General features: G+C 35.0%; 1 pseudogene; it reads right to left on the bottom strand.

The window, feature by feature from the left end:
- Window positions 1–2,454: 2,454 nt before the first annotated feature.
- LOC149224283 (boron transporter 1-like) lies at window positions 2,455–20,729 on the bottom strand (annotated as a pseudogene).
- Between the last annotated feature and the right edge of the window lie 242 nt (window positions 20,730–20,971).

Genomic DNA, 20,971 nt, shown 5'->3' with positions numbered 1-20,971 from the left:
GGTGGTCGACTGAGGCAATCTGCAACAATATTGGTGCTGCCCTTTTTATACTTATCTTTCTAATGAGCGATTGTACGCGTCAAACGGAGATCATATGCCCAAGTTACGACCCCGGGAAGTTGATGTACCAACTTACCCCCAAACGGGGCCCACAGTTTGGCGTTTCATCTCCTAGGGTTAGGTTTTGGAATGTTAAGGGTTTTTCCATTGTTTCTCAACAATAAATAGGCCTTCGAGCCTCATTGTAACACAGTTTAGAGGCATGTAGCCATCACATCTCTTCTCAGAGATAAGCTACCATCGCCCTAGCTAGTTTATTGCCATTTCTGTTTGTAAGCATATTTCAGTATTTTCCATTAATGAAATGAAGTATTATTTCCGCTGCATCTTTGTGTATATGGTTATCTCTGTAATTTGTTGCGTTCCTGTTTAAATCCGGATCAGTGGTATCAGAGCACTATCATTGTTGGAACGGGCAACACTAGTCCATTCCATGGACTCGTGTTGCCCCCGGATTCCCCAAAAAACGTCGTTTAGGGCCTCAAAACGGCTCCGGAAGTTCAGGACCCGAAAAACTGCTAAAAATAGTAAGTTGTGCTACAATTAAGGAAACTGAAAATGCTGAGAAAGATAATGGTGGGGGTCCAGGTGGACTTGGCAGGTGGCCACCAATATCCACCTGGATCAGCGAATCTCCATGGTATATAGGAAAAATGGAAGGCGATTTTATCAATAATATAATATGTATATATAATTTTCTGGCGAATCTCTCACCAGGCATGGCGAATATTTTACTCAATTATAAAATCTTGTAAGAACTTGGCAAGTCTTTCACTAAATAATAAAACTTTGTAAAGTCCTAGTGAATTTTAGCATTGTGAACTCTTAGAGAAATTTTAGAAGAAGCATAAAACCATATATGATAAGAACCACATGGTGGCAATATCACTATTTTTTTTCACATTTCCACGACATGGAACTTGTCTATAAAATTATAAAAAAACCAACCAAGTCCCTTATAATATGTAGGTAAGCTTATAACAGAGTCTGATACCTCTATTATGCTTGTCTTCATTCAAGTGTCATAGCTGCTATACTTAACATTGTGAATCACAACTCTCTCAGAACTCAACTCTATAGTGCACTTAAAACCTTTGGAAATTGAATCTGACAACTCTATAAAAAGGATTAGTGAAATAGAAGCTTTTGTGAATGAGCCCACTAACTATCACTGCTAAACAATCAATCTAGACTATGAAGTCTTCCATCTTGATCACAATCGTACTCACGATCAAGGGAGTGTGATCACCTGGCCTGATATAATGGCCATCATAGCTTCCCTGCCAATACACAAGTATGTTCCTGTTTTCAGTTAGAAAAATTACCCAAATTACAATCTATTTACTCCAGCCTATGTTGAAAAGTTATAGAAGGATGACTAGTGCAATCAATCCATTCCTTTTAGCCCCGGATTTGTTTCAGTTTAAAACAGAAGTATACAAATATACTTGTCCAATGTCTACTGCTAATGAGCATTAGTTAATTCATAAGAAAGTATGTAAACACACAAACATAAATTCACACTCATGAATATCCCAACTTTCTATCAAGTGCTATGACTAGTGATGGAAATCACAATTATTTTCAAAAGCCTGGAATCATGCCTAAGCATCCTCTATGAATGACCCAATGCCTTCCTGGTTATCTGTCTACATTAAAGTTGCAACAAACAATATGACATTAGGCATGGCTTGAAAGTAACAAACCGCTGCAGAACTCAGGCATAGATGGCAAGTGCAGACCACGTTTTCAAGATATCGGTTAGAAAATCCATAGCATATAATAACACAAATTGAGAAACTCATAATGTCTTGTCTGTTGAATATTGTAGCCAATTTTCTCACAGATTATACTGCAGAGCATAAAACTGCTCATAAATTAACATAACACGCAGGCTTCATATTCCTTGTATATGGCTTCATATTCTTTGTTTTTCTTCAAGTTTGTTGCCTTACAAGACTTAAATTATTCCTTCTGAATTTGGTTTACAAGACTTAAACTATTAAAGATAATAACAAATCTTCCCAACCATTCAAGATAAATCTGATTTAACTTGAATGCACATATTCTTTATTTCCATTATCTAAATGTTTTACTGTCATGAAAAATAGATATTTCCATCTCAACATATCCTTGATCATTTGACATTTCCCTTGGTTAGTTTTTAAAGGTAATGGCTAAACATTTACAGAAGTTCTAATATTGTAAGCCTTACCATTTCCTTTTCATTTGTCAAGTTTAATTTCCACATTTTTTATTTCAATGAAACATTAAAGGCTGCAAACTTTGTGGTTATGATCCAACTGGTAGAAGAAGGATGACTTTCTATGAAGCTCAAACCACTCACAGGACCCTTTAATACCACCATGCTTATTTGGCATGCCCAGGGTCTACAAAACCACAAGACTGACATAATAGATTTCATGCTTCAAGAAAACAGAAATACTTCAAGCTTGACTTCCATTACATTTTTTTACACGCACTATATGGTCTACCCTGTCCTCTGAGATGGACAGAGGTTCTTTGTGAAGACACACCAAATACAACCGAGTGATTTATGGCACAATGATTAAATAATGATAAGCCAACAAAATATGTACTATTAAACATAAGATATGCTCACTCAAGGGAAAGATTACTAGCCGAGGATTTAGACTCCAAACACCTAATTGGAAGTTGGTTTATGTGGCCTCAAACCAAATGCACTTGGACTCATATTTTTTCCTTGACTAACCAGGGGAATGCCCGAATGCTTTTCCCCTCTGTGAGGGCTATGTGTCTGTCTGATCTCACTTATACGGGGGCTATATATTTGTTTAGCTTCTGCAACTTGGGGACTTAATGCAGACTCGGATCCATGAATTGGTGTGCAATCACTCGAGCTAGTTATCCGTGGACTATATGTGTGTTTGACCTCACCGCGACTTCATGTAATCATCTCATCCAAAACTTCGCCATCATTTGCACCTGTTCCCATGCTTCCTAGTCCGAACCCCTGAATTCCAGCTTCCTGCAATCAATATATGTTACAGTTCAATTTATTATTGTTCATGCTGCAGGGCTTATGAAATAGAATTGAGTAATATTTTTAAAATTTGTTTGATATGTGTCTTGCACTCACTGTTATATTGCATGGCATTCCAGGGGCTTCTTCATACTCTGCTGCATCCAATTCTTGAAGATGTGCTCCTTTGAAAAACTTGGGAAGGATATACTGCCTCGCTGGGACTAACAAGTTACAACATGATTAGTAGTGGGAAGAGAACACCATCTATAGGCACCCATGTGATACCAAAACATGCCAGCAAATAACATGTCTGGAAAATGGTGAAAGTGGCAATTGTCTTGAAAGGCACCGTTTCAAGAAATGTAGCATGATACTCCTAAAGTTCTCTGTAACCATCAGTTCAACATTGATCAGCTTTGAAAACTATATTACAAGCATTAAATTCAATCACATTATAGTTTGAATAAAGTTCATACTTGTATCTACGGCTTGGAGCAGTGAAAAGAAACAATAGCCTTTCCCAAAATTGATTTCCTGGCAAACTCTCTATGGCCATGAAGGCAAAGTAACCCCAAAGCACAGAAGTTGGGATCTTTCTAATGATGGGCATTACTGCAAGGCAGCCAACCACCATCAGAGATTGCAACAAATTACTCAATTGCTGTTCTTTCACCTCAACAGGAAGCAGGTCATCCACGTCCTTGTCAACATTAAAAATTGATTCATCAACTGGGGCATCCATATTCCCAGTACTTGTGGCCAACTGAATTGTGGTCTCTTTCAATTCCTTAAGTGCTTGCATAAATGGTTGGGACATGACAAGACAAATAAATAAAGGGAGAGGAAAATTAGATAAAATGAAACACCCAAACTCAAAAATAAGACCATTACCAAGGCAGGTGGAGGCTGATAAACCATTGGGGTCTGCATTTGCTCATAGGCTTCTTGCATGTTTCCGTATAATTGCCCTAAGGTTGAATTTTTCTGCATACTTTTTCGGATTGTTGTCACTAACTTGCTAAGCACCAACTGTAACAAAAGTACTTGTAAGTTACTCGTCTATAAAATGTCTGAATTGTGTCTTTTCCCTGAGAAGCTGCAATTGATAATTCCAATATATCGGTACCTGATGTTTGAGGGCAGCTAAGATTTTCATGTGCATTGGAGATTCAGGAATAACACCATTTGAAGGAGGTATGCCAACAATACCACATAAAATAGTCTGTCACAATAAAAGGAAAATTTATGAATCCACTAGAGATTTTTTATGGAGGTGAAAACAAAGAATGAAGAGTTAGATCAAGATGTCTTCAGGAGAGCAAAAGCTCTTCCAGAATAGGGTGGCCAGTGACAGTCGAACCTAAACATGAACCCTGACAAAAATTACAACATAGTTCTAAATAATATATATTTACTGAGGTAATTTGCATACCAAAAATCCTAAGAGAAGTCATAATGGTATGAAGAAGGTTTTATTAAGTTGAACTCATTTTGTTGGGAAAGTTGGGATGCAATGCTGTGATCAAAATAATAAAGCACTGCAATCATTGTTGCTCGAATGAAAGCTCCAGAAATGCATAACAATGGCACATCATATCTGCATTTGCAGATAAGAATTTCTGAGGAAGACAGTGACATTGAATAGCCATTTCTGGGAGCAATTTGCACACTTGTCAGCAAACATTGCAGACAACTTGAAAACTGGTGGTGTAAAGCACTAACGAAGGTGCAGAACAGTTTATAGGCCCAAAACCTGACAGGATCAATCCCAGCTTTCAAGCAGCAATACTGCCTGTAACTTCAACAATTATATTTTCTAATAGTGCGGCAATACAATAAAGTATTTCCTGGTTTGCTGTGCATTACAAGTACCATGTAGGTACAACAGTCGTGAAATCAGATACATTATGGAAAAACGACCAAAGGCAATCTCTCAGATTTCTCTAACACTGTAGTGTTGATGAAATTCCACTACTTCAAAGTGCTTACAAGTATTGTCAAACAGCAGTACATTCTAAATTTACTCATATTACACTTGAGAACTAGAACACATACTATAGAAGAGAATTAAATCAGAACACTAAAACAGAACTGATAACTCATGAGCTGCTGTCGCTTCAAGTACCTCAAGCTCAAACTAGTTTGTTGTTCTTTCTTGCATCAAAAGAATTGAGTACAATAAGAAACAAGTTCCATGAGTATAAAATCAACAAATACAAATGAATATTACATTTTTTATCATCACCCAACGAACAAGAACCAAACAAAACTCAAGTCTAAGGGAAGGTTTATCAACTTGATGTCGAAAGAAGTACCATGAACAGGTATACCCCATCTTCCGGAAAGCAATTGCAATCCCTGAGAAAAGAAATCATCTTATTGTCTACCACAGTACAGACTTTCGACATCTGAGACAAAAATTCATTCCCAAGTAGTCCAAAGCACCTCATAGCAGTTTCTCTATTACAAATCAGACAATATTAATACAACAGATTTCTTGCCTCGAAAACTTTTCAAAAGGTCTATACAAAACTTGAACTACAGTCTATACAGACACTGTGTTCAATCCAGATTTTGATTACAAACACCATTGAGGCCATACGGTATCTCCAATTTTTCACATCATTGAGGTCATCAGTATCTCCAGTTTCAAACAGCATTCAGGCCACATTTGATATAAATAGTGCTAACTGACCCATGACTCAAGCAAGAAAACACCCAATTCCCCCACTCAACCCTATGAACCAACCCATACTTGGCAACATGACTATAACGCTCCCTCTCACCATAAAAGACATTTGAGACAATTGTACATTCGAGATCAAGCTGAATGAAAAATATGAACAATACAACAATCATTGCCTAGATCTTTCCAACACGAACAATACATGGGAATCAGAAGCAGGAAGTTGCCTTCTCCATCACAATATTCATCTTGGGATACTGGCAGACTGCAAACATCCAAATTCTGTAATATTTAGGGTAAGTACTGATAACTTTCCAGCTCAACAACACAACAAAAGGGAGGACACAGACAATCATAAAAAGAGTAAGCAGATCATGGCTACTTACCCCATGCATGAATATCAGCAGAGTTAATATACCTTTTACACGAACATGAGAATATCAGCTTGAGAAACTACAAGATACTGCCACATTCCTCAGCAGCTCCTGCCTCAGTTTCTTACTTTACAACATTAAAAATGTAGCAATGCATAAGTCTTAAAGACCATAAAGTTGACAAAGATTCAAACATACAATCACACATCCAAACTGAATGAATCAAAACAACATTACATGCAAGCAAAATTTTGAAGCCTGTGCACAACACGACCTTTTGATGAAAGATGCTACTTAATCAACATAAACAAGTCCATACATTCTTCAAGGAAAGCCACAAACAAAGTTACAAGGAAAAGGAAAATTCAACTCATTCAACAGTCATCTCCTTTATAAAAGACCTCTACATCAGATAATGAGTTGAACATTTACTCTTGAAAAGAACCTTCTAATGTTAGTTATACTAGACAATCCCAAAATCAAAAATGTGACCAGCAGACAATCAAGATCTGATCAGCAATAATAGCTGTCGTAGAAATATTGGCAAAAGTTCAACTGCCAATATACATGAAATAAATGCCATATATATATGATTTGCATCGACTAAACGCTGTGGAGTAACATGATCTTGGTTGGAAAAAGGAGCATGTAGTGAAAAAGAAAGGTTGGAATATAAATCAGACCATTCAATAAAGCAAATAAAATGATGTTTGGAACAGCAAGGGGCTATTAACAGCCATTCGCACTTTTTGCTTGGGAAGGGAAATCAAGAATTCTTCTATTTTTTCCCAGATCCACCTATTGGAAGATCCAGGCTCCATGTTTCCATAAGTCCAGATGTTGTATGTTTCCCATATACTTTAAGGGCCCTACAACCCTATCTTTTGCCAATAAAAATAACTACTGCTCCACATTTTAGACAACACAAATCTAATATTTTCTAGCAGTCTGCATTTCTGGGTTTGTGAGAACAATTTGGAGCCACGGTTATATTTGCTTCCAAACCAACGGAAGCATTTGTGAGAACAATTTGGAGCCACGGTTATATTTGCTTCCAAACCAACGGAAGCATTCAGCGTTCACTGGCAAAGTGATTATCACCCCTGTTCCAACTGCAAGAGGCATGAATCCACCTAATTTGGCCTTCCAGAACAACTGATAATCTGTATCATACTCAGCAACTATCTTCTCCTGTACTTCAAACTTGAAGAAAAACAAGACATATGAAGCCAACTTACCCTGATTCAAAAGCCGGCTACAGATGGGCAGGACCTGCATAAAGGGGCCTAATTTCTCGCGCTCAGCCAACAATTCTGTCAAGTACCAACTGTTGTTGTTTCTGCTGCAGTGGCATGAGCCGTTCAAATCCAAGAAACAATGGATACCAAAACAAGAGAAGAATAAGCGGATTGAAAATGCAAGAATATCGCACCGAAACTGCTGCTGCTAACTAGAACATTTAGATTTGTGAACTATGATGAAAAAACCTATTTCAAAACCATTTTTATACAGGGACCCAGGGAGCCATATACACCATGAATCCGGAATTCATGAAAACAGCGGGCTGAATCCCTGAAAACAGGGAGCCGCCCTCCATTTGAAAACAAATTAAGCTCTGCCCTCCATTTCAAAACAAATCTAACCTCCCATGACCAAATCGACCCTCACAAACCACTCCGAGGACCAAATCGACCCTCACAAACCACTCCCAAACCAGAAAACCCAAATTGTAAATCAGAAATGGCGATTTTGCTCTCCCAAACCGGGAGCAAATATCAAAATGGGGCGATTTTAAGAAAATACGATTCGGTTAGTTTATCCGCCCTGGGCTAAAATAAAAAAATAAATTAATTTTTAAATAAAATGAGGGCTAATTATATAAAAAAGTTTTTATTATTTTAATTAAAAATTCGCCCCATTAAAATATAAAAAGCTTTAAATTTCGCCTTTGGGCGATTATTCGCCCCTAAAATTAACCTTGCTTGTCTTCATTCAAGTGTCATAGCTACTATACTTAACACTGTGAATCACAACTCTCTCAGAACTCAACTCTATAGTGTAATTAAAACCTTTGGAAATTGAATCTGACAACTCTATAAAAAGGATTAGTGAAATAGAAGCTTTTGTGAATGATCCCACTAACTATCACTACTAAACAATCAATCTAGACTATGAAGTCTTCCATCTTGATCACCATCATGCTCATGATCAAGGGAGTGCGACCACCTAGCCTGACATAATGGCCATCATAGCTTCCAATAATCAACAACCACCTTGCAACGACATCCTAGCTCATGTCTCATGAATTTTATTCATCAATCTTAACTGATATAAATCTTATGAAGATAATATTAGAATCCTCTCCAGATTCACTCTTAATACAAGGGTAAAGGAAATTTTCTAGCTCAAGGCACTAGCCAATACCAACTTTGGTATTTGTGACCCCTTTGTGGGGATGCACCTACCCTGCCCCGTTGGGTTTCTGCCTTGTAACATAGTTCAAGGATCACAAGACTTTCCAATATTCCTACTCCATTAGACACACTTTATATGCTATACATAGTGAATGGAAAAGAAGCGTTATAGAACACACAATTTCACAGAAGGAAGAAAAATCTTAGCCAGTCAATATCAAAATCTTAACCACTGATTAATAAAGAATAACAAGTAGTGTAATGAATTGTTTCGAGTTATTTATTTACAAGCTGTAAATAATGTAGCGGAATGGAAAATATTACTTAGACAACCCTTCAATATTTTCTACTAATATGTCTGTGCATGTACATATGAAATTAAGAGCATTGTTGAATACAAAGTTTCCTTTTCTCTTGCCTCCATTTTGACAAATCAGTGTGAAATCAGTGTCACTTTAAATCTCCTTTCCTGTGTGGATGTTTTGACAAATCAATTTGAAATCAAAGTCACTTTGAATTTCCTTTCCTGCGAGGGATCACATCCACAGTTGATTAGTAAAAGATAATCTACTATATATTATGTTCAAGAAACTGACTGCAATCTACAGTGGAAACGAGACCTCAATTCTTATTCTAAATTTGAATATCTCAGGATAACATAAGAGATAAAAATGCATATGGCCTTAGTAGCTAGAAAAAAATCACTCCATCATTACAATACCATCTATATTTCGACACTTAATCTAAATAATGGCACTAGTTGCAGTGCTTATTTGAATTAACGCCATGGAAAAGCAACAACAATGTTTCAAAGCACACTTACTAGTTGTAACGTTCCGAGAATATTTAATGATAGCATTTGAACCTCGTAGCTATGGTGGAGAAACTAGGGAACCCAAATCTTGGAAGATATCTCATACCAAATCTGAGAAAAAAATTAAAAAGGGAAAAAATCAAAATCTATAAATCAAGCAATGAATTGTTGACAAATCAAATACAATTCCTTTAACTAATAGTTAAATTGTGGTGATATATTTAAATATTTAGTAAGAGGGGAACTTCAAACCATGGAATATTACCTTTGTCATTACTGTCGTCCCTCAGTGACTGAGATTACAAATCAATACTTATGGAAATATTGTAAGAAATTCTGTGAAATAGTAAAGAATAACCTCTAGTTTCAAGCAACAAAATCAAGACATTATTACATCAAGACCCATAATTGATTCATAATCAATGAATCAAGTCCTTGTATGGCACAGGCTTGTTTCACAACCTCTATTTTCTCAATAACAAAATCAAGACATTGTATGTGGTTATTGCCATAAGGAAACTGCGTTCTAATTTGGAAGAGGATCTTATCAAAAGACATGGATTTATTCAAAGCTACATAGCCTAATGGGTTACTGAAAAATAAGTTGGAATATGGGATCATGATACTTAAATTGAAAAAATATGCTTTCCTTTTAGAAACATTACAGTTATACAATGTTTTCTGAAAGCATTAGAATTTGAAATTGGGCCTTTCTATCAAGACAAATTTTCATTAACAGAATGTACTTTCCTACCTGAAACATTGTAGATATCCAAGAAAAACTTGAAAAGCATAAGAGAACTTAGCATAATGTAATTTCTTTCCTTCCTTAACATTCTCAAAGAGTTGAGGTTCCCCAAGTCATTAGGTAACTTTCGAAGGAAATGACAGTTAGTAATAGTCCAATTCACAACTGAAGATGTGTCATAAATACGAGGGGGCATCTACTCCAAATCACAAAGGTGCTCTAGGTTAAAATCTAGCATTATTGGAAGCTTAATGCTCAACTGGGTGTTATTGAACCCAGACATTTTTCCAGTCTTCACTAAAAGCTTAAAGATAGCTTCTCTAAGTTCTACATGACTTTACTATGCTCTTGAAGTGGGGGCACATGCAGCCTCTCCAAGTGAATAGTCTTAAACTAAGTGAAGATAAGGCTGATAGTTCATTCAGTGTGGATCTCTTTAACCCATAATTGAATACTATTAGGACTTTCAAATTTTTCATGGAACTCAAAAATGTTGGAAGAAAGTATTTGCTTCCAGAAAAGAGTAAAACTAAAGCCTCTGCTTGAGGACAATTAATGTCACACCACTAATACTTCTCCATCGAATCTGTATAGGTAAACCACAAATGCAGAATTCCATTAGAATATTGTGTTAATTGAATACACAAATGAAATCATTGCATTTCTTTAAAATATCTTTTGAAATCAAAATTACCGAAATCACATATCGATAACCTAGTGGGTGTAGGCTAAAATTCACCCATGTCATTCATAGAAAGCATGAGAAAAAACCTAATACCATATATAAAACCAAGAAAAATTCAAATTCATCACTTCTAGGGGCCTCGTAACCACCCTGCCAATATAAAAGTATGTTCCTGTTTGCAGTTAGAAAAATTACCCAAATTACAATCTGTTTACTCCAGCCTATGTTGAAAAGTTATAGAAGGATGACTAGTGCAATCAATCCATTCCTTTTAGCCCTGGATTTGTTTCAGGTTAAAACAGAAGTATACAAATATACTTGTCTAATGTCTATGATTTAACCATTCACCTTAAGATGTTTTTACAATATAATTTCCTAAGTCTATTTAATATCTTCATTATCATAAAAACCAACCTATATCCATCTTAACTCCACATCTACCACTCTTAGAGGGATGAAATCTATTTATCCCTCTGAGCACTTGGTAGACAATTAAGATGGATCTAAGATGATAGAATTTCCCCTTTAAATAGTCTATGCTCACATGAATACCATGGTATTACATGGGTCAATACCATGGGTTATCATAAACCTGGAGCTTAAAAATTATTGTTAGTAATTTATAGAAATTAATAAAATTAATAGTTGATTTTTATTTTATTTTTTATTTTAACCAAGCTAAAATGTTTAACATACATTAAATTACAACATCCATTTTTACACTTGATCCACCAAGCCCCGAGAGGGATCAAATATTTTTTCACTTTATGCTAGTTTGCATATCACGATATTTGATACTTCTCGGGGGTTAGTAGATGAGTAAAGATGGATCTATGCTGGTTTAATTCCCCGATTTAAATAGGCTACATTCCAAGTGAATACCATGGGTCAATACCATGTGCCATTTTTATTTTTATTAATACTAGTATTAGGGTTGATAATGTTTTTTGCATAGTATTAATAATAATCTAGCCCATGGTATTTGTGCCATAGTATTTTGCCCATAGGTTTTCGTAAATATAAGGTGACTTATGGAGTAAACATGAAAAAATGTTTTATTTGTTTACCATACCTCCCGTTTATTTATATTTTTATTAATTTACCATACCTCTTTTACAAATATGGTATTTGGCCCATAAGATTCACTTAAATAAAACCCCTTTTTTGAGCCTTCATAAATAGAACGAGGGTTATGGACTAAATATAAAAAGAGGTTTTATTTATTTACCATACGTCTAGTTTATTTATATTTTTATTTATTTACCATACCTTTTGAGTAAGTATAAAAAGACGTTTTATTTATTTACCATACCTTTTGAATAAGTATAAAAAGACATTTTATTTTTTGCCATACCTCCACTTTACTTATATTTTTATTTGTTTACACCCTTGCATGTGTATAAGGTGACTTATGGAGTAAATATAAAAAATGTTTTATTTATTTACCATACCTCTCATTTGTTTATATTTTTATTAATTTACCATACCTCTTTTATAAATATGGTATTTGGCCCATGGGATTCACTTAAATAAAACCTATTCTTGAAAATTAGGGCGAATGGAAGGTTGTAACTCCTAATTTCAAGGGCTAAATTTACCTTTTTTACCCTCTCCCTTAAAATAAGGTGGGCTATTTGAGGTGATTTGTGACAATGTACTATGATACAAAATATTCGCCCACTAAAAATTTAAAACCCCTTGATTTCGCCAAAGGGCGAACATTCACCCCTAAACTTTTCCATGCCTTTTGAACAAGCAAATGCCAAGAACATTGTTATAGCTTCCAATCGAGCTGCCGGGGAAAACGTTTCTTCAAAGTCAATTCCTTCAATTTGTGAGTATCATTTGCAAACAAGCCTTGCCTTATTTCTAATGATATGTCCATCTTCATTCGTTTTGTCTTTGAATACCCACTTGGTTCCAATAATATTTGTTTCTTTTGGATGAGGTACACGTTCTCATGTTTCATTTTTTTCTATTTTATACATTTATTCTTCCATAGCTTTTACCCAATGAGGATCCTTACTGGCAAGCCAAAGTTTTTTGGTTCTGCCACACATAGTAAGGAAACATCATCTTTTCTTGGTGTATTTGTCATCCTTCTTCGGGTTTGTATTCCATCATATGCATTCCCAATAATCTGTTCTTCTGGATGGTGTTTTTGAACAAATTTTACTTTTGATGGAGTTTGAGATGGTTCCTTTTGACTTTCTTGATCCTTTTCTTCCTTTGTTGTATCTTCTTCAGATTCTTCAAGAATAGAATCTTCTTCACGAACTTCAATTTCCTTTTCTGGAATTGCCTTGTTAATCTTCACATCAATGCTTTCAAATATCTTTCATAGTTGATTATTTTATCATTTGTATGCTTTGCTCCTTGTAGAATATCCAAGAAATATTCATTCATCAACATGAGAATCAAAATTGCCTCGTGAGTCATCATTGATCTTCATAAAGCATTTACTTCCAAAAATTCTAAAATATTTTACTGAAGCATGTCCTCCTTTCCATAATTCATATGAAGCCTCATCATTATTTGGTCTTAGTTGGGCTCTATTTCAAGGTATACACAGCTGCCCCAATTGCTTCTCTCCAAAACTTGGCTTACAGATCAACTGCTACTAACATTGTTCTCGCCATTTCTTGCACAATTTTGTTTTTTATTTTCCTCCTCTATCTGTTCTAAGGCACTTGATTTTTTATTCTTTTTCATTTTCCACAAGAGCTTTGAAATTATTAAAGAATTCAAGAGCTTTGGATTTAAATTTTATAAAAAATATCCACATCATTCTAGTATAGTCATCTACAATAGATAAAAGTACCTTTCTCCTTGTAGAGTTAGTTCTGGTTGGTCCACATAAATATGCATGTATGATCTAAAAATGTTTTGATGTTGAGAATTCCTTAGTCTTGAAGCAAGTTCTAGTTTTCTTTCCATGTTGAAATGGACCACACACATCCTGTTCCAGATTTAGAATTTTTGGAATGTCTCTTACTGAACTTGTTTTATTGATTTTAACCAAGTTTTCAAAGTTTGGATGTCCCAATTGCTTGTGCCATAGCCAACTTTCATCTATTTGACCCATATAGCATTTTCTTCTTGAATTTTACTCAAAATGTATACGTTATCATGTGTTTGTACTCTTTTCCTACAAGTTCTCCTAAAGAGGATTTTCTTGTCTCATAATTTTTATTACTGAAGATAACATTATGTCCTTGGTCACAAATATGGCTAACACTTAGAAGATTTTATTTGACCCCTTCTACCAGCGATGCATTTTGTGCTTTTCCCTTTCCATTAACAAGATCAATTGTCCATTTTCCGGTAATTTTAGCAGATCCACTTCCAAAGAATACATTTCCATCCATTTTATTTAATGAGATAAACTTAGTTTGGTCACTTGTCATGTGTCTTGAACATACACTATCCACAAACCATTGATTTTCATCACTTTATGCACATAAAGCTAGACCACATTTATCTATAGTGGGTTCCTCCTTTTGCAACTCTTCCATTTTTGACATAAATGGACAATTTTGTGCATCATGACCAAAACCATTGCATTTTGAACATACTAGATCATACTTAGCGAAAGGATCAAATGAATTATAGGTCTTGATTTGACCGTGTTCTTTTGAGCCAAGCGACTTACTTTGATAATTGGTCTTATATTTCCTTTAGCTATTATACTTATAAGCCTTGCAATTCTTAGCTTGATGACCAACATTTTTACAATAGAAACAATAACCAAGAAAGATAGTTTGATACCTATTTGGATAGCCTTGACTTGATGTAATATTCTTTCCTAGGGATAGCTTTATTTCATTCCTTGGGTTATTGTAGGTGGTTCTTTGTTCTAGGTAGAACAACTTCTCTTCTTTTGGATGATTGCAAAGGATTTCAACATAACTTCTTTGGATTTCTTCATTGGAATTCTACTTTGAACTTTATGATTCACCTTTGAAACCAATTCCAGTCTTATCATGTTGATTTCTTTGAGTATCAAGGATGATATCAAGAGTTTGAGACCTTTTCCAACTCTTATTAACTTGATTCAACCCTTTCTTTAGAGAGAAAATTTCAACTTCACGTTTCTTAGATATTTCACCTCTTTCTTTTAGTTTGTTGTTCAAAAATTCTTCCTTCCTTTTTGCTTCTTCCTTAGTTTCTCAATTTCTTCAATAGTACTCAATAGTAATTCATCTACATTTCCTTCTTCTTCTCTTTTAGAATCATCATCATTTGTGAATTCCATGAATAAAAGTTCACTACTTCCAGCATAGTCATCCTCTTCATCAGACTCATCATTATCCCTTTTGAGTAGAAAGGTATTTTTAGTTGATTTTTTCTTTGTAATAATGAATTCTCCTTCATTGGAGTCATCTTGTTTGGAGAAGAAATTATTTTTATATGACCCTTTCTTCTTGAACATCTTATTTTTGTATTCATATTCATCATCGCTATCATGTTTATGAGGATATTTTGCAGCATAATGTCCTATTCTAACACACTTGAAACAAATGAGAGGATATTTTCCTCTAAGTTTGGACTCTTTCCCTAGTTTATTCACGAATTCTGCTAGTTATGTTTCAGTATCGGAATCATCGCTGCTAAAATTATATTTTTCCCCTTTCTTTGATGTTTTTGAAGCCTTGAATGCAGCGTCTTTAGAGTTTGGGATTCCTTTTATCATTTCATATGAAATGAGAATCCCATGAAGTTTGTCCATTTTTCGGGTATCCAAGTCCTTCATTTATTCTATGGCACTGACTTTGGAATCAAACCGTTCTAGAAGTGATCTAAAAACTTTTTGGACAACTATGCTTTGTTCAATGTTTTCACCTAGACCCTTGAGTGAGTTGACAACTTCATCCACGCAGAGGAAAATAGTTGCAATGTCTTCTTCATCACCCATTTTAAGACTCTCAAATTGTCTTCTATGAGTTTGGATTTTTTCCTTCTTGACCTTGGAGTCTCCATCATAGATAGCAATAAGCTTGTCCCACATTTCCTTGGCAGATTCATAGTTCATAAATTTTTTAAATTCTGAATAAAAAATTCCACTTGTTATGGAATTTAGTGATTTGGCATTTGCTATATAAATTTTTCTTCCATCGTGATCTGTTGGTGGAAAAGATGGAATTTTATACCCATCTAGAACTAATTTCCATACTTTGGTCCAAGAGACATTAAATAAAATGTCATCCTATGTTTCCAAAGGAAAAAATTTGTTCCATCAAATTGAGGGACTTTTCTTGAATCCTTACTGGTTATTGTGACTAAGAATCCTTCTTCTAGCTATTAGGTTGATTATGAAGAAGCTGGATCTGATACCAATTATTGAAATACTAAGGGGGAGGGGGGGTGAATCAATATTTCATTCAATTGTTATAGTTAATTCTAGTTAATATTTTTGACAATTACAACTAGAAAGTAAATAATAAGAATTTTATTAAGAACAAATGAGGACACCAATCCTCTTTTTACAATAGTTTGAGTATAATAATGTTGAGATCTCCAACCCTTAATTCACCAAGATCCAACCTGTTGCCAAGCTCCAACTTGGGCTTCACAAGGCTCCAACCTCTAGGGCTCCAACCCTATCTTCCTCAAGGCTCCAATCTTATTTTTAAGAGGCTCCAACCTCTAGGGCTCTAACCCTTCAATCTTTTAATAAACAAAATGTATAAATGGCTTACTTCAACTACTCCACTAGGCTATTCCAAACTTCCAATTTGTCCACTCTCCAAGATTTGAATGAGAGTTTTATTCACTGTTCAAACTCCAAATACTTCACTTTCCAACTGATCTTCAAGGTCTGAAGTCCTGATGTAGAGATGCCAACAATTATGAGCCTCTTCAATGTTCACTATTTTGATCCTTCAATTCTTCACTCCACTGATCAAGTCACAGTTTTGAGCTTAGGTATGTGCCAATTTTCCACAATTCTGAATGTTGTGTGACCCAAAAGTGACTGCTGATGTGTAGACTGATCCCTACAATATTATTTCCCACAGGTCCAAGTTACTAGCTGCTACAGGACTGAGACTATAGTTCCACAAATCCTGCCTCCCACAGGTGAATAATCCAAATTTTGGTCCAAGAGATAAGTTATAGGTCTGAGGATTTGCAAGTATTGTTCCACAGATCCAAAGTCCGCACAGGTGATTATTCTTTATTCCGAGCCCCCCGCAAGAGACTACAACTCCGAACTTTTTTGTAGGAGACAACCTGTCATAGGTGTTTGTTATTAATCTGATCCTCCAAAAAGATGACTGAATGAGCCCTAAAGTTATCATAGAGATATGAATCTGGTCCTCCACAAATTGTTTTATCTTCAAGCTTCAACAGGAGGATAATCCTTTAGATGTTAATTTTGGGCTTCACAAATGAGCTCTTGACTGTATTTTGAAGGTCTGAGCTCCTAAAAGGTCTATGGTCTGCACTTCTTCCACTGTTATGGGTACAAAGACTAGTCTTAGATGTGTGTGGTTATGTCTGAGGTAAGGTAGTTTGAGTTTAAAGAATATCCCAATAGCTCTGTCCCTAAGCTTGAATTGGTAGCTCTGAGGTCTGCTTCTTGAGGTCTAGAATGATAACCCAATCACAGATATTCCCAAATAATAAATTTTATTCCTCAACCTCCTTGGTTCATGATATGTGAACACTTCTCACCTTTATGTCTTCCTGTGATGATCTTCACTGAATTAGATGATGGGAATGAGGAGTTCGAACTTTTATTTATACTATTTTTGACCTTCAACAAATAGACACATCCCTTTAAGGTGAGGCCGACTTGCACAAGTAGGCTCATGTCGACTAGATTCAGAAATTATCATTTTCCAACTTGTAAAATAATTCTCTCCCAATATAAGAGGAGTTTGAAGGCAAGTAAGGGCTCGTTGGAAAGGGGAAAATGTCATCTAAAATATAGTGCCAATTTCATCCTTAAATGAGGCCCTTTTTCCATCAAGAAAATTATATTTGTGAATTATCATCATTATTTTATTCATGGCAGCCTTTAGGGATTCATCATATGCTAGGGCTTTTTCTTTAGGGCTCCAAATGTGTTCTTCATTTAGATCATCGTCAACATGTCTAGGGCTTCAACAATCATCCATGCATAATTATCTTCATTAATGCTCATATTGACATCAATGACAATTTTGACCAACAAAACATAGGTTCTAGGAGTAGGGATCCAGGAGATAAACCACTACTAGTGAAAGGAGCCTTCTTGAAAAACCAATTTAGGGTGGTCAAGGCTGATGACCAACTAGTATAGATGTCAGACATAGCTATGCTAACCATCATGCAACAATCACCCAAGGTTCAAGTATGTTAGTGAAGAAAAGACACATCTAAGGGAGATAAAATGGATTTTATGTGTTTGTTTTAGGTACTAGAAGTAATTCCCACTTGCAGGCACTCGTGTACACACAAGATCAATGTGGATGGTTGAGAGGCACTTGAAATCGCTAAAGGCTTTGGTTAGACAAAGAGTGTGTCTTGAGGTTTCTATGGTATAGGGATATATGATATATCAAACCATGGTTTATATTCTTCAATATAGTCCTGCAAAAGGAAAAAGTATTATTGTATTGGATTGCATTTGGGATTATAAATACATGAACAAATTTTAAGGGGACCACCTATTGGGGAAAGGTAGAATGAGGAAAGTGAGATGTAAGTAGATAGTGGATATTTAAAGTACATTTGATTTTTTTTGTTTTTATACATATCGTACTTATTTAATTTTTAGTCTTCCTACATAATCCATTATTATGGAGGTATATTAAGGTAATTAATTATATATATGTGAATTTTTTTATTTTAATACATCCGATCGAGAGTGGGACGCAATACATTTATACATTGCGAACAATTTTGATTAGATGAAGGTATGGATTGAGCGGTGAAAATAAGCTAACAATGGTAGATTATCATGGTATGGTGTGGCTACATTGGTCAAAGAAGTTGAACATAGTTGAGATACCAATCTTACAGAAAGGGAAATTGATTTAGAATATGGTTTAAAATATTATCAAGAAAGCATATTTACCCATACTACTTAGTTGTTTTACAATTATATTGATGAATATGGCATGTTTTTTTCTTATTTTGCAAATTTTCTAAGTATAAATATTCTTCTCAATTGACAATTCATTTTTTATTTGTTTGACATATTGCAGTTGAAACACTACAACAAAACGTGTTGCGATGGCTGCAAATTCCGCATCAAAAGGTTGGATGAAAAGATGAAAACTTATGATAGTGGGATAATTGTAGTATTTCAAGTTATCAATTTTGCCTCTAGAGGTGACAAGGATCCAAAAGTCTCTGAAAATTGATACTATGGGTATCTACATGATATACTTGAGTGTGAATTTAAATCCTTCAAATTAATTGTGTTCGATGTCAAATGGTTCAGGCTACAAATCCATGAACATGACCTTGATAGAACTGCTATTGAGCATGCTAATGGATTTACCATGGTTGATACAAGGAATGTTGAGCCAGGATCAGAGCCCTATGTTCTTCCAAGCCAATGCGAATAGGTATTTTACATAGAGGTTTCAGGTAAAAAGGGTTGGTCATATGTTGTTAGATATGATCCAAGAGGAAGTTCAATAAAGTAGAATGTAGCAAAATAATATGAAATTGAAGAAGAATATGATGTAGAGGAGCAAGGGGTTCATGTGTTAGACGAAGAAGTTGAAGAAGTTCAAGGATATGCCAATTGAGATAATGTTAATTTGGATGAACTAGATGATATTGACATTGTGTCGAACAAAGAACTTGAAGAAGTCAAACCAAATGTAGAAGAGTATGTTCTGGATGCTGATATAGAAGATGATGATGATGTTGATATGGTGAACCCTTTGAAAATGAATTTTGAACTGGATGTTATATATGATGAGTTAGATGAGGAAGAATATTAATGATATTAAAATTTGAAATGTTCAAGGTATGTATTTATATGTCTTCAGTAGGTTTGTTCTCTTTCGTTCACCTTAAATTTTTATTTTCCTAGTTTTTATGTTTAATTATTACTATGTTTATTTCAAATATATTATAGTATATAGATTGGATATTGGGGAATTGAGAGTGACATGGGGGAGGGGGAGGGGAATATGAGCTTCCACCTTCATGTGATTGGCCGTGTTCAATAGAGAATATATTATTGAAATGAAGAGAAACTCATTTAGGTTTATACCGTCATCTCCAATTTTAACTTTGGTTTGTATAATAATTTCCAAGGTTTTCCATTTACTAATTAGTGGAAATTATGCTTTGACCCCACATAGAGTGACCTGTGAATGGGGCCAAAGACATTCATAGAGTTCATAAATGAGAAAAGTAAGTTCAAATCAAAACAACATGACGAACCTATGTTAACATCATCATCATTGTCATCGTCATCATCTTCTTCATCATCATCATCATAATCATTGTCATTATCATATTTTTCATCAACATCACTATGAAAATCATCATTATCATTGTCATCATCATCACCATATAATCACATATTTATCTTCATCAACATCATCATTTTAATCATCATCCATGTCATTGTCATAATCATCATTGTCATTGTCATTATCATCATCATTAATGCCATCATCGTCATCTTTTTCATCATCATCATCATTGCCATCATCTTTGTCAACTTCATCAACATCATAATTAACATCATCATCATCATTGTCATCTTTGTCATCGTCGTCATCATCATCATCACCACCATCATCATCGTCGTCGTCATCATCATCACCATCATCATCATCATCATCATCATCATCGTCAACATCGTCGTCGTCGTCGTTGTCAACATCGTTGTCATTATCATCGTCACTATCATAATCATCGTCATTATCTTCTTCTTCGTCATCATCATCATCATCAACATCATCATCGCCATCATTGTCATAGATCATGGTGCTACTAATAATATTATGCCTCTTACATAATGGGAGCAACTAGTTTATAATGTACTTCATAGTCTAGAGGTTGAGAAAACTTCTCACCCTTCATAGTTCAAAGATCTTTTTAATGTCATTAGTTTGTGTTATTAAGCTTTTAGAGTGCTTGTATTTTTTTTCCTAATCATTTTTTCTTCGTAATTATGTTTACGTCACTTTATGTAGGTTCATGATTGAATTTCATATGATCTTATGTT

The sequence above is a fragment of the Pinus tabuliformis genome, chromosome Q, assembly GCF_031772625.1.
Source record: "Pinus tabuliformis cultivar Carrire ecotype Pingquan chromosome Q, CPIR1, whole genome shotgun sequence".
Taxonomy (NCBI): domain Eukaryota; kingdom Viridiplantae; phylum Streptophyta; class Pinopsida; order Pinales; family Pinaceae; genus Pinus; species Pinus tabuliformis.
Note: the sequence above shows the minus strand (reverse complement) of the source record. Positions and strands in the feature narration are given on the sequence as shown.